This window comes from Calidris pugnax, unplaced genomic scaffold (genome assembly GCF_001431845.1).
Source record: "Calidris pugnax isolate Ruff unplaced genomic scaffold, ASM143184v1 scaffold147, whole genome shotgun sequence".
Classification (NCBI taxonomy): domain Eukaryota; kingdom Metazoa; phylum Chordata; class Aves; order Charadriiformes; family Scolopacidae; genus Calidris; species Calidris pugnax.
The window spans coordinates 1,340,045-1,354,558 of record NW_015092359.1 but is presented as its reverse complement, the minus strand read 5'-3'; the positions used below and the strand labels follow the sequence as shown (position 1 = coordinate 1,354,558).

The 14,514-nt window shown below is 40.9% G+C and overlaps 1 protein-coding gene across 3 annotated transcripts in view; it reads left to right on the top strand.

Annotated features, from left to right (window-relative positions):
• The window catches only part of NRXN1 (neurexin 1), a 765,322-nt gene that overhangs the window by 576,175 nt on the left and 174,633 nt on the right, over positions 1–14,514 (top strand). The gene's annotated exons all lie outside the window — the stretch shown is intronic.

Sequence of the window (14,514 nt, the reverse complement as noted above, 5' to 3'; positions counted from 1 at the left end):
AAATATTTCTTCTGCACTGGTATAAATATTTCTTCTGCACTGGTATAAGTATTTCTTCTGCACTGACTACAAATTGTAGCAGAACTTCCTAGTCTAAAATAATAACTGAGATCCAAAGAAATGGTAACCTTGCCCTTCCAATATTTCTAGACAGCAGAGGTGTATTGAGTGCTAGGTCAGAGTTGACTTACGCTCTAATGAAGAACTGTGAGCTGAAGAAGTCAACAGTAGAGAGTGGATAATCTATTTAATCCCTCATCTGTTACTAATAATGGACTAGCTGGTCTGCATCCACCCTCTTACCCCCAGCCTTCTCTAAGACAATGCAGAATACAGTTTTCAGTCCTGCTCTGAAGTGGGCAGGGTGGTACCCAACAGCCTTGTACGCTGCAGTGTCATATCCCACAGGATTTTGGCCCCACAGCTACCTCCACAAGGACCTGAGCAGTTGCCCATTTCTTTTGAGGGGACTGCAGAACCAGCAAATAGCTTGTTTTGACCAGAACATCATCACAAGTTGAGGATCTGGCCATGTATTCAGCCACGGAGCAGAAACATGGGTAGTGCATTGAGCTGACTTCCACCTCACTGCTGTAGAACATGCTCAGTTCAAAAATTTGTTTCCTTACATTTGATGTTTGTCAACTTGATTCTTATTCTTCTCAACTGAAATCCATTGTATGATGAAGGCAAGAAAACATGAGCAGAAAATCAAATATTAAAGGTTAGTCTGAGAGAAAATACTCTGGGTCTACTTTGGGATGTTTTTTTTGCTGTTGGGCAACATCACAAGGACTGAAAATATCATTAATGAATATGATGAGTGAACTGGAAAAAGTTGCATTGTCTTTTTTAGCCTCTTATCAGAATTTGTCAGCATTACCTCTTTTCAGAAGAACTTCATTATCTGTTTCGTATGTAAGCATTTCTTTATGAAGCTAAGGCAATATTTCAGTATTTTTTGTTAAGGGATAAAGTCTTGAGTTACCTTGCGCTAGTAAGTGACAGCCTCAGAAAAGGGAAGTCTGAGTGAGGAGGGGGAAAAAAAGGAAAAAAAAAAAAAAGGCTACCCATACATTTCTAATTAATTCTCTCGATATCCTCTCTATAATGAAGTGCATGAACGAAATATGTGCATATCTTACTCCTGATTTAAAAAAAAAAAAAAGCTAGTTATCCAGCTGGCAAAGAGTTTTCAACAGATTCAGGCTACAATGTAGGAGGTTGAAAAGAACTAGTGCAGTGCTTGACAAATAGTCTTATTTGTTCAGGCCAAATAGAAATTTTGGGTGAGCTGGTGGGTTTGGTGTGGAAAAAGCTGGGAGGAGAGTGGAAACCTGAAATGAGTATTGTAATGTCAAAATATATTTATTTCAACTTACATTTTTTAGAAGAAAAGGCAAATTGAAAGAAAGACGAGTGAGAGGAGGGGTTATAATTCACTTTGGGGTGGGTGAAATGGTAAATAGTAGGAAAATACAGGGGGAAATATCAATATTTTGATTTAATGGAATCTGCTCCCTTGAAGAAGTGAAGTTCATTGCATTCCTCTGGGCTGAACTGGAACACAGTTGATCCTGAAAACAATTCCTTTCCTATGAAAAGATAAAGATATGGTAAGCAACTGTGATTTTTCCAAGGAGTTTATTATTTGGAATATTTTGTCTTACAACTCCACCTTCTGAGGTCATGTGACAGATGAGGTATTTCACTTAAAAAATAAGATATTAAAATATAGACATAACAGAAGATTTAAAATTGGAAAGCATTGAAAAGCACACAAAAAGACCTCAGTTAAAGGTATTTCTTTTAAAATATTGTAAATTATTATAATTAGTGTTGTATTCCTTTGTAAAATAACGTTTTTGGTATCCCCAGTATTGCTATGTGTTTGACAAACCTTGTAGTGTAGGGAAGTGTCTTTGATATACACTGCAGTAAATCAGTAGCTACCATTCGATGACTATTTTGGTACGGTAAAAGTCACCTAAACCCCTGCCCAAGGAGGCAGGTGAAGACTCTTCCAGGTCTGCAGGAGTGTTGAAAGGGCTGCTTAGCTCCAGAAGTGCGTGCAGTTATAAGCTGGCCTTCCCTGTAGGAATGGGTTGCTGGAAACTGATTAATGATTTTTTTCCTCCCTCTGCCATCTTTGGAAGGGGCAATGACCTCTGGTCATTAGGATGCACAGTCCTTGGTGGATATTTTTGGTAGGGGTGCTTTTATTACAAATCAATAAATGAAAACCCTAGGGAAAAGAGATCAAGAGGCTGCTGCAGATGAAGTGTTATTTATCTTCTCCAGGAAATGAATTCTACATGTTAGCTTCCACAGGAACCATGGCACTTACTTAACAATCGTAACTGCTTATGTGCTTTCTTAAATTGGAACTTTAATTTCTTTGCATAGTGGGAATAGTAACAATTATAATTTCTATCTCCTTGAGTTAATGAGGATTCATGATGCGGATTTTGTGAACATGTTAGAAAAATGCTAGGCTTCCATGCAGCAGACAGATTGCTATGACAGCTAGTAAGCGTGTATTTTGAAGAACTGTTTAGAACAAATAACTCTTACTTGTGCATAATCTTGCTCCATATTGGCAGGCAAATGTCAAACTGTATAGAAACCTCAGAACATTTTCAGGGTTGACATCATCTTTTGAGTCCTTATAAAGCAATGAGGAAAACAAGCTGATTTTGATATGTGAAATTTCTGCAGGGGCAGAAAGGGAGATTGTTGTCATCTGAGCAGCTTGATAACTTCATTTTTCAGTAAAGAAAGATGCTGAAAGTTAGAAATTTTGATGGGGATTGAATGAGATACTTGCGAGAAGAAGAATTAGAGTGTGGAGCATTCCAGTGATTCATTCTGCAATATCTATACCGTTCGTGAACAAAATACAGGAATCTCTTTAAACTCTTTAAGATCAGATTACGAAGAGCTTCAGAATTTAAGTTATTATTAAATAATCATGTGTTTGGCTTAACACGGGTGTAGACTGTACACAGTGAATCTTTGGTGTGGCTGGCTTTTGTGAGCTTACAAACCCCTCTTCTGTAACCAAACATGACTGGTTTAGGGGAAGGGTTTGGTGGCATGGTATGGTGCTCAAGAAAAGCTTGGGTTTACTGCTTCTTACAGTGATAGTTTTTTGGTTTGGCTTTTTTTTTTTCTTTTTTCTGTCTTTTAGCAGCTACTTCCTCTCAGATCAGCAAAATAGCCCTGTGATAGACATTGCCATGGAATTTGACATTGGGCAAGGCTTAGGTGACCCCAACCCTCAGCCAGCTAGATCCTTCAGTGATAAGTGGTAGATGATTCCATCTGGTGTTGATCTCAGGACTGAGTCGGAGCCGAGATCTGTCCTTGCCATCTGTCACGACAGAACTGATGAGCAGTAGCTGGTAGCAGTTAGTTGGTATCACCAAGTTCCCACTGGCGTTATGAGAAAAATGATGGCAAGCCTGGCTTATAAATAAGATGAAGGTGTATCGCATGCCTCCCCTTCCTCTTACATTTTGAGGTCTAACAACACATCTGGATGACAGCCTGCATTTTCATTGTTTAATCTGAAGTTTTCCAGTTCTCAAACCGATTGGGGCAACTGCAGCTTGCTACTTGATAGGCCTTATTGTAAGGAAGGGGCCATTGGACTGAGAGATCCAGCACCTAAACACAGGTATCATGTGCCATGTGTACTCCATCCTGGACTGTCCTGCCCGGGCACCAGAAGGTTGCAGATGTCCCTGGATCCAATGTGAAGTCTGCCAGAGCCAGGCAGATGTCTCAGGCACCCAGTCTGTCTCAAAGGCATATGTTTAGGCTAGTGACTCACTCTTTAAGTAACAGTAATATGTACAACATCTCAAGGCAAAACAGAAATATTAATACACAGATTCTTCTCCTCCTTCAGTATGGTGCAATGAAGGAACAAAAGTTTTATGCAGCGCCGTTCATTTTTTAGAAAACACATTCTCCTATTGAATTAAATGGGTGATGTCCTATTGACTGCCATTAAGAAAGAACAGGATTTATTAGTAATTTATTAATAGGAACTAGCTTCTTTTATAATAAGATATTTTTCTAAGCGTGATACAAATACTTGGCCAACTGCGCAGCTTTGCTTTTCTTGATGAAATCAAAGCCAGGATAACAATGAGTGAAGATTTGCCCAAGAAATTGGTGGAAACTCCAATCCATGATAGACGAGTGAAATAATTTTAATGTAAGAAATTAGTTTATTTCAGTTGCAAACAGCCCACGTTGTTGTTCATACCAATATACTTCATATTGAATTAGTCTACATTAATTTTCATCATTTTTGCACTTGTGAATAGTGCTTATGACTAATTTGTAGATTATGTGGTGCCATATTGACTTAAATGGACTATATTTTAATGCTACTAGGAGCATATGAGCATTTCCTAGTCAAATAATTTAATTACATTGACGTTTAATGCTATTACAGTGGATAATTGACTACAGATCAAAACCATAAAATGTAAAAGCTACCTGGAAGGTGCGCAAAATCAATTGCCTCAGCATTACAGTTCTTCACTGTACCACTTTTTAGAAGAATGCAGCCTGACGAGCCACATTCTGATCTCTGCTCATTCAGTAATCAGTTGACTTCAAAAAAGTGCAGCTCACCTATAAGTTAATAATGCCTGTCTTTGTCACATTTTTTGTTTCAGCGTCAATTTCGTGTTTAAAAGTATTTTTTGTTATATTTTTAGCTTCCCTTGCATTATACCAAATGAAGTGGTCACAGAGGCTGTGAGCTTAAGTTTTCACTAAGAAAACAAGTTAAAATTGAACAGATTATGTCTGGTTACTTGAAAAAAAGGAGCAATCCATTTTCTAACCTAGCCAAAGTGCAAGTGTGGTAAGCTTGGTTCTGGCTCTTTTAATCTCAGGGTAATAGAAATAAAAATAACTTGATCAGAGCATTAGAGGAACAGTTTATTATGCTATAAAAATGAACATTCGGGTTAATATTGATTACTGATTATAAATTCCTCATACTGGTTTTCTTGTTCATCAGTCTCCCATATATGAAGGAGTATTTTTGATTGATCTCTCCTAACTATGTGTCCCTGTGAGGCCAGTTTTGTTTCTCATATTTCAGTATAATTCTACAAGATTTTGTGTGTTTTCTGATAAGGTGATATTCCTGTTATCTCAGATTCTGAATACCAGTAGCTACAGGTTTGGTATCTTGGGCTTTCTGATTTGAAAATTATTTCCTGAAATACATTAACTGCTGTTTTGATTTGTCTGACTTTGGGCAGTTGTGCATCCTGCAGAAAATACCTATAGTTAACAAACCTCCTGTTACATATGTAAATGAGGCCTGGGCTGTATCTGCCCAGTTCTCCACTGCCAGATTCTGGTAGCTATGGCAAAACAAAGAAGCACAGACAATTAACAATTGTTTGCAATTAGGTGGGGAAACCAGAAGTGATAATGATCTGGGTGACAACTGCTCATGGACTTTAGGGATGAAGAAAGCATAAGCTGCCAACTCTCCAAGTTGGAGAACAATACATAGTTGGGATGGTGGCACATCCACAAGTGTCCAGTGTCTTGCAGAAGGCTGAGCCCAAGGTGAAACCACTACACCTAAAGCTGGGCAACCAGCCTGGACTTGGAAATGTTGAGGACCTGGAGTTGGGTTCCTCTGAGTCCATGCTGCTGGTCACAAGTTGACTGGAGAGGTAGGAGGAGACGTGTTGGGTGTGAGGGTGTCTGTAGAGAATGTGCAAGTGTCATAGCATTGAAATCTTGGGATAGAAGGCACTATGTTCACCCAGTATATCCATCCCATTTAGTAAATAAATGTTAGACTTGGCAACTAAGTGGCGTATAACTAAATGGTTCTTGAAGATACCCCACCATAAATATCCCTGTAATACCCACAAGTATCAAAAAAGGGCAAGTTTACCAGATGCAGAAGGACTTCAGTACTCTTACCAACTTTTCTACTTTTTTTTTCTACTGGAAAGAATTGACACCACGAACCCCTTTATATCCTGTACGTGAGGGGGTTTTTTGAGACTCCTGTATGCTACAGAATCCTGCGAAAATACCTCCATGCTGAAATTCAAAGACACTTCTCTTTGAGCTGTGAAAGGAGTCAAGTGGGATCTTAATGGAAGTAGCTAACAGAAGGTGAAGCAAGAGTCGCAGGGACTGCTGAATGACCATTTGTTGCCCTGTGACTGCATGATGCTTCTTTTGACATTCCTATATTTGTTTTCCTTTACCCTGATTAGCAATTCTTTAAATGTTTAAGCATGTAATAGTATTTGGAGCCACTGTCATCTTCTGACCTGCTGCTTTGCTCTTTCTTCTGACCTACTGAGAGGACGTCAAGAGGAAATTTTTAAAGAGCAGCTTCTGATGGTATCTGTGAGAGAGGTAGCAGTTCTTTGGAAAAAGGATCAGCTGTACTTGCCCTACTAAACCCTATCTACTAGAAAGGACTGAAGATGTCACCTTCTCTGTCTTCTTTTAAAAAAATATAGTATAAAAGGGTATGGCTTAAAAGACCAGTATACTAAAAACCTTAGGTTAATCATCTGTAATAAGTAAGTGGGTAGGATGCATTTCTTCTCATTTCCTCCATTGATTTTTTTTCATATTTAGCCTAGATTGTTTTTGCCGCTAGTTCTTCCTTTGGTTCACCAAAATCTACAGTTTTTGTGTGAAGAGGGTTTTGGTAACACACTTAAAATTACTGATTTCTTGATTTAGCTTTCTGCTCACAAGGGTTAAGGCAGGACATGCACAAAACAGATTGCTCTCCCATTTGACATCTCATGGAATATGTCTTGAGTGTGAAATGAATGATTTTGTGTTGACTAAAAAAAAAATGCCTTTTTTAAAATTAATTTGAAGTGTTCATTTTTATGTATTCTACCAAAGAAATTATTTTTACAGGACATTCTTTACATCTCTGCTAATAATTCTGTTCCAAAGCAATGTGATTAGATTCTCATTACTCTTTAAAACAAAACAAAAAGCACTTCATTTTTGAATAAATGTCCTTTTATCTTAGAAGAAAATGTTCATAAGAGGACCTTCTGCAGTGTAGAAAAATCCTGTTCCCAAACCAAGTGGTGCAAATACTTCTGATTGGCTTCCTCCCCTAGGAGAGCTCTTACCCACAAGTAACTTGCTGAATTCCATGAAGGTTAAATAAGCCTGGTTCAGTGTAAACTGGATACGTCATCAGTAAGATTTACATGAAATTTAAAGTGTCTAGAATTCCAGGAAAGCACATGTGCAGTAATCAGAACTGATTTGACCTGAATACATCACTCTTGTTAACTTGAGTATGCGTTATGGAATCATTATTCAAGACGTTCATGTTCAAAACGTTTACAATTCCGAGAGAATTTTCCTGACAGAGCAAATAATTGACTGATAAGTACTTAAACTTTTGACCATACCCATTGTTACTATAACCCCACTGAACTTTCAGCAAGTCTGAAAGGCAGTGAAATGTTCATTAATAATTATGTCAGTGCAGAAGGGAACTTTATAAGAATTTTAAATGTTTTCGTAAGTGGATCAATAATTAATTATTTTTCTAGGAGGTGATCTAATGCTTATTGTTATAGCATTTGAGAATAAAAGAAGAAAATACAGGCCACAACAGGAATGAACTTAGTTCATTAGAGGGCAAAAATACATATTTGGTATGCCCAAAGCAGGGCTTACTGCTAAAGTTAAAAATTAGAGGTGTAAGGCTGTCTGCCTTTATTGCCTTTGCAATCTCCTTTGCTGTATTGCCCCCAGATAAAGTACAGTAAGGACTCTGTCTGCGCTGGGAGAGATTCTGTGAAGACAGCAAATCTTCCCAGTTTGGTGTATCACTAAAATTACCCCTACGAGATTGGGTACCGCGATGCCTGGGGGAGAGGCATTGTCTGCTTTCTGTCCTCCTCCAGGAGAAGCTTTTCTTCTGCAGACACGTACTGTCCTGGAGTAACTGGTAGGGCCTGGTTGGACTTGGCAACTGTCAGATGCATCAGAAAGTTTCTTGTTTTCCCCCTGGTCTGCTCTATGTAGAGGACTTAGAGGTGCTGCTTTACTAACGATGCAGTGTTGGTCTGTCAGGGTTACAACTATGCTGGAGCTGGGGTGGGATGGTGGAGGAGTGGACCTGATGCCTGAGGGAGCAGGAGTCCTCTTGCTTGAGGAGCATCCGTGGCAGTAACATTGCAGAAACACATCAGGCACCCCAGTGAATACTTGAGGCCCTTTCTGAGCTTGTAGAGGTCATGTTGGAGCTTACAGGAACGTGATTTCCTTGCTGCTGGAATGTCAGTAAGAGCTGGCTTGAGCCCATCCTTCTGAACTGCAGGTGCCCCTCCTGACCTGTCTGTGATGTGTGTGTAGCTCCTGAGGAAATAACCAGGTTGTGTCATCAGCTCAGTTTAAGTAAAAGAAGTAAAAATTCTTTGTTTCTCTACTAGCTGCCATGCAGATACTTAAATATTGATTGTATTAATGAGTTGTGCCAAAATAGCTTTGGAATGTGCCGTAACAGACGTGGAAGTTGAGTTGGCTGGACGCTCTTACAGCGCTGTAGGCACACCAAAGCCATGGCTAAGAACACTACTTTTGGTCTCTGAGCCAATCTTTCTACTTCCATAAAGGAAAAACATTATTTTAGCTAAAGGAAAAGAAAACAAAGGGCCACTTCATCCCTTCGTGCAGCATTTTACCTCTCTCTGATCAGCACTGGCAGCTGTTCATTTTCTGCCCGAGTGAATTCAGAAGTCATTTACCTTACGAGTGATGAGTGCTGTATGATACTTGCTTCTCTGTATCTTACTAGTGTTTAGTCTCAGCCTGACAAAACCCTTCCATTTCTCTCTGGACCTGCTAGTAATATTTCATTGAACTAATTATTCATTATGTTTCTGAATTGGGTCAGAAGGCAAATCATCTAATAGAGACAGCAACTCCGATGTGCCATGCTCGGATGAATTCGGGAGGGAAAGAGTAAGCCAAACAATGATCTTAGTTTTACAGCAGAAGGGGGGGGTTCAGATTCAAGCAGCGAGTATTACTAGACAACAAGTTGTCTTCTCTGAAACACATTAACTTTTATTGCACTGCAATTTATTCACTACCACCTTATTTCCACTCCTCAAGTCCATCCGGATGCCTTTTTTTGCCGATGTTTTTCCACTTGGGCTTAACAAATACAAATTAAACACAGTAATTTTGAGAGAGAAAAATGAGGATTAGTGTTTATATAAAAGTTAGGGAGAATAGTGGTTTTCTTGCTGTTTTGCTTCTTAAGTGAAAATTTGCAAGGCTGAATTGGACTGTTTCAACATAATTTCATTTTGATTGCTGCTTTGTGTAGTGTACATAAGATGACAAACTAGGGCTGCAAATGTTAGTTACCAAGTAGTAATGAGGAGCATCTCCAATAAATGCGTTACATGTAAATGGATTAAAAATGCACATATTCAGTTTTTGTACTTAGTAATATGCTGCTAATCTGTAATGCTTTAGACAATAATATGTGCAAACACTGACTAATAAATGCAGTCAGTGCTGTGGAGCCAGCACTCTTCAATGCTGCCACCACGGTAAAGAGAAAAGTAGTGTTATCAGTAGCTGGAAGAGTAATAAAACTGTAAAATATCTTGAGTAAATGATTTCTTCATCATATTTGGAGACGTTTGGTCCTAGTATCTGAACTTGAAGGGTTTTAAGCAATGAAAGCAGCTGTTTCTCAAGAAGGTGGGAGAACTTGTTCTGCAGCTGCTACACAGGGGTGTTTTTTATTGCAAATGGACATGACTTCACCTGTGATGATAGATGCACATAAAACTTATTCCAGCTGAGAGCGTCTTCCTTTTTCTCCTCTGTCAAGCGAAAAAAGTTTTACTCAGAAAAATATGTATAGTGTGGCATTTAAGTGCAATGCTTTTTAGCCTCTGCAGGAAATTTACATTAAAAGCTGAATTTTAGAGAAGTCCTGATTGTTCTGATTGTTCTGGATCTTAAACCAAATGTGTATTTTTGTGTGACCCAGCAAGGATGTTATAGAGCATATGACCTGGTATACTTCAGAATATATTTCTCTTTGACAGGTGAAGAGGATTGCACAGAAAGGCTCTTGCCAGGTATTGCTCAGTTGGTTTTGAAGCAGTTGCTTCAGGGAAATTGTGTCCTGATGATAAGCTTTGCTGCTTTTAAAACTTCTTTTCTGGTTCCTGCTAGAAATCACTAACCTCAAGAATGAACTATTCCAGCCTTAGTTCCCATCAGTATGTACATTGTACCAGCAGAATAATGCGTTTGTGTAGCATCAGGCTTGCAGGCTCTGGGGGTTAACTGTAGCTATAGGCTTGGAGAGAGAAAACACAATGCTTCCTGCTTTTCCTTCCAGGCACCCCTGTACAGAAATACAAGCTCCTCCAAATTTGGAGTTTATTAACCTTTCAGTGTGGGAAAAGCTAGCGTTTATAGGTGGGGTGGTTTTTTGGTTTGTGGGTTTGGTTTTGGGTGTTTTTTTTTTTTTTGAGAAAAGTCGTTCATTTAGAGGTGTATAAAAGAAGAACCAGTGTGAGCGTGACAGAATCAAAGAATTGTTGAGGTTGGAAGGGACCTTTCAGATCATCGAGTCCAACCATCAACCTAACGCTGACAAAACCACCACCAAACCATATCTCTAAGCACTATGTCTACCCATCTTTTAAATACCTCTGGGGATGGTGATTCCACCACTCCCCTGGCCAGCCTGTTCCAATGCTTGATAACCCTTTTGGTGTAGAAATTTTTCCTAATATCCAGGCCAGTGCCTTTAACTGTCCTTGCTTCTTTGGAGCCAAAGCCATTCGGATTTCCTCATAAATGTCTCTTTAGTGTAATGTAGTTAAGTTTATGCTGTTGGGTCTATTCTGTAATCTTGTTGTCTATTTTAGAGCTCGAATACTTCACAAAGGTGTATTTGACAATATTGATCATCGAAATGACTTCCTATTAAGTCATTTTCTTTTTAAAAGGCAGCCATTAATTATGGCGTTTTTCTCTCTCTTAGGTTGTTATTAATTCAGAACTCATTATCCTTTTCTTCTTCTGAACAATCTGTCAGGAAAGGTCTTGACCAACATTAAACAAAAGAAATAATTAAAAAAATAATAAATCAATTCTGAATGTAGCTACAGGCTCCCATTTGTTTACCATTTAAAAATGCTTTGAAAGAACAGGTTACAAACTGTAAGCTGCCTTTATAAATCCCCAGCCCTGTGGTTTATTCAGTCGGTATTTATCCCACCTTCCCCTGATGCTGGTCCTGCAGGTTCCGGCCTGAAGCCACCTTGAAGGTTCCTTGTGACCGTACCGGCCTCTCGCCAGTCCTGGTGCCAAGCAGAGACCTGCTGCAGGGCTCGGGGAGCGTTTGAACCCTTAGCTCTTTGCTGGAGCTGAGAGACTTCATGTTATTTTTTTTGTGGGAATAGCTTGTCTTACTCCTTAACGACTACAGGCCCCAAGCGGGGTGGGGCTGGCGCTGCCCAGGGGGGTTTCCGCCTCAGGGACCCCTCCCTCACAGCCCAGCCGGAAGTCCGCGGCAGCCAATCAGGCGCGCGGGGGGGGCGTGGCCAGGAGCCGCGCGCGGGTGTGAAGGCGGTTGGAGCAGACAATGGGTCGCGCGGCGGCGGCGGGAAGGGCTGAGGTAAATCCGAGGGGAGGGGGGGATGGCGCTGGACAGAGGGGGCCATCGCAGAGGGCGAGGGGAGGAACGAGGGGAGAGCGGGCAGGCCGGGCTGGCTAGAAAGAAACCAGCCAGAGATGGTCTCCGCTCGGTCTGTAGCCACAGTCCAAAGGAATAAAGCCGCCCGAACTGACCCACCACAGAAACATGCAGCTGTCCGGGTGAGGAATGTCTGACCTGTCTGGCACTGGTAGGAGGACAGCAAAGACAGCGCCTGGGAGCAGGTCACTGATCTGCTCAGCCTGGTGGTGAGCTTCAGGAGGGAGTGGAAAGGTTGAGGTCCATTTGGGAATGTGAAAGGGAAATAGGGTGTGGCTCCACCAGTCTGTGCCATCCTTAGGGAAAAGCCAGCAGGTGGAGGCTCCAGGAGAGGCAGAGGGTCCCCTGCCCTCTTGTCACCGGGCAGAAGGAGGGGAACGTGGAGAGGATGGGGGGCAATGGAAGCAGGTACCTGCTCGGGGCAGCAGGAGAGTCCCCTCCAGACCTCCCCTGCCTTCCCAGGTGCCCGACCAGAACAGAGAGGGGCCTCTGGAGAGAGACGATGAGGGGATGGAGGATGCTGGTAAAGCCCCCTCCAGGGAGCTGCCGAAGCAGCCAGCTCCGTGTATGAAGGCTGCTTCTGTGAGGAGCAAGAGGAGGGGGATAGTTCTAGGTGGTTCCATTGTGAGGGGAACTGAGGGTCCTGTGTGCCGGCCGGACCCTTCCCACAGGGAGGGCTGCTGCCTCCTGGTTTAGATCAGATATTAGAAAGAAAGTCTTTCCTGTGAGGGTGGTGAGACACTGGAACAGGTTGCCCAGAGAAGCTGTGGCTGCCCCATCCCTGGAGGGGTTCAAGGCCAGGCTGGATGGGGCTTGGAGCAACCTGGTCTGGTGGGAGGTGTCCCTGCCAAGGGCAGGAGGGTTGAAACTTGATGATCTTTAAGGTCCCTTCCAACCCAAACCATTCTATGAAAGTGGAGCCTACTTATAGCTGGTAAACTTGCTTATTTCCCCTGCTGTCATAGGCATCTGACTCTTGATAGATGATACATCTAACTACTCAAGTCCGCTGACAGCATCAACAATGTTAGCGCCTAAGCCCTTCATAAAGCCTGTGAAAACAGTTTCTGTTTGTTCTTTTGCATTATAAGTAATTTTTACATGCCAAAGCCTACACCAGAACTTTCCTATGCACCTTTTGGCCTTTGTGTACTTCCGTAGTGGGGGAGATGAGGTTAAACACATTTTATGTCTCTCATGGTCCTTCTGAGCATGTTCTTCAGTGGTCCTTTATCATTCTGGGAACACATTCTGGCTAGCTCACTCACAGGAGCACAAGAAGAGCTGCTGAAAGAGACCCTGTCACCCAAACCCGGGCAGACTCTACCCTGTCCAGAGAGCGATCAAGAAAGAACATATTCTCTACTTCTTTCTCCTTTTCTGGAGATCTCTGGACTGGAGGGAGAGCAGGAATACCCTTGAAGTGGTGTGCATCAAAACAGGCGAGCAGGCAGGTTGTGAAGTGTCTTATCCTCAGCGAGTAGAAGATATGCCAGAATGAATTCGTAGGAGTTACTGGGATGAATACTGTCTTACTGAAAAGAGTTTTCCTACATGCTAGGTGTTATGTCATCCTTCCCCACTTGCCTAGCATTATTTCTAGCCCACAGCTTTTGTCTGCCCTTTGTTTCCACTCCTGTCTCCTTTAAGAAACATTTGTTTGTAAACCATTCTGTAATTGTTGGGCATGATTTTGATTTTTAGAGGAGCTATTGTAGCCTTAGTGATTTCCGCTGTTTCTTTGATCTTGTTTGTAGTCTTAGTTATGAGACTGATAAGCAACAACTTCCATTGCTTGATATTTTATAGGTATTTGTGGATGCTATAGCTGTACCTTCTCTGCTTAGCTCCTTTTAACCAACCTCCTGAAAGCTTTAAAGGTTTAAACTTTAGCCACTTGAAATTCATCACAGCTGCTTGTCCTTGATGATTGTGGTCTATTAGTTTTTTATGCACAATTGCATACTCACTGCAATTGCAATACAATACTTCTCCCACATTATCTTAGAGAGAAAATGCTAGTTTCTACATATTGCACAAGATGTAATTGAGAACAGTTTTCTTTCTTTTATGCTGCAGAATTCTCATACAGAGTCAATATTTTTCTTTAAATTGCCATGAGTATGTTCTTTAAATACCTGATTCAGGGAAAGATGACATAAGAGAGGCTTGATAAGGTTTATTTTTCTCTGTGAAGCTAACCTGTCAACAATATATGCACAAGGTTTCCTGGAAAAGTTGCCGTTTGCTAAGTCAGTGGTACATTTCCAGTAAGGTATGGAATAAAGTCTCTTCAAACTGTCACTGAATGACAGGCTTTGCTTACTGTAGGCTGTGTGATGAACAGAGGGAGGTATTTTAGGCTGTGATTTTGAACATTGGCATGGCTGTGTGCAAGAAGCTTTCATAAGAGTAGCAGAGTATTTCTTTTCCATCTGGTATATTCATGTTTTCGTGATAATAAATAAAATGTGTGCTTTCAAAATGGAAAGCCATTTGAATTAAACTATGTCTAAATATTTGCAGATGTCAAAATGCATTTTTCAGACCTTGAATGAAAATTGCATCAAGAAATATTTGTATATACAAGATAGTGGCTGAATGTTTAACTTTGTGAACTTAAAACTGACCAATTCTTACCCTCTGTAGCTTAGTAGATTGCAAGATGTAATATTTTTTTATTACTTCTTAAAATTCACTCATATACTCAGAATGTGTTCATATACTAA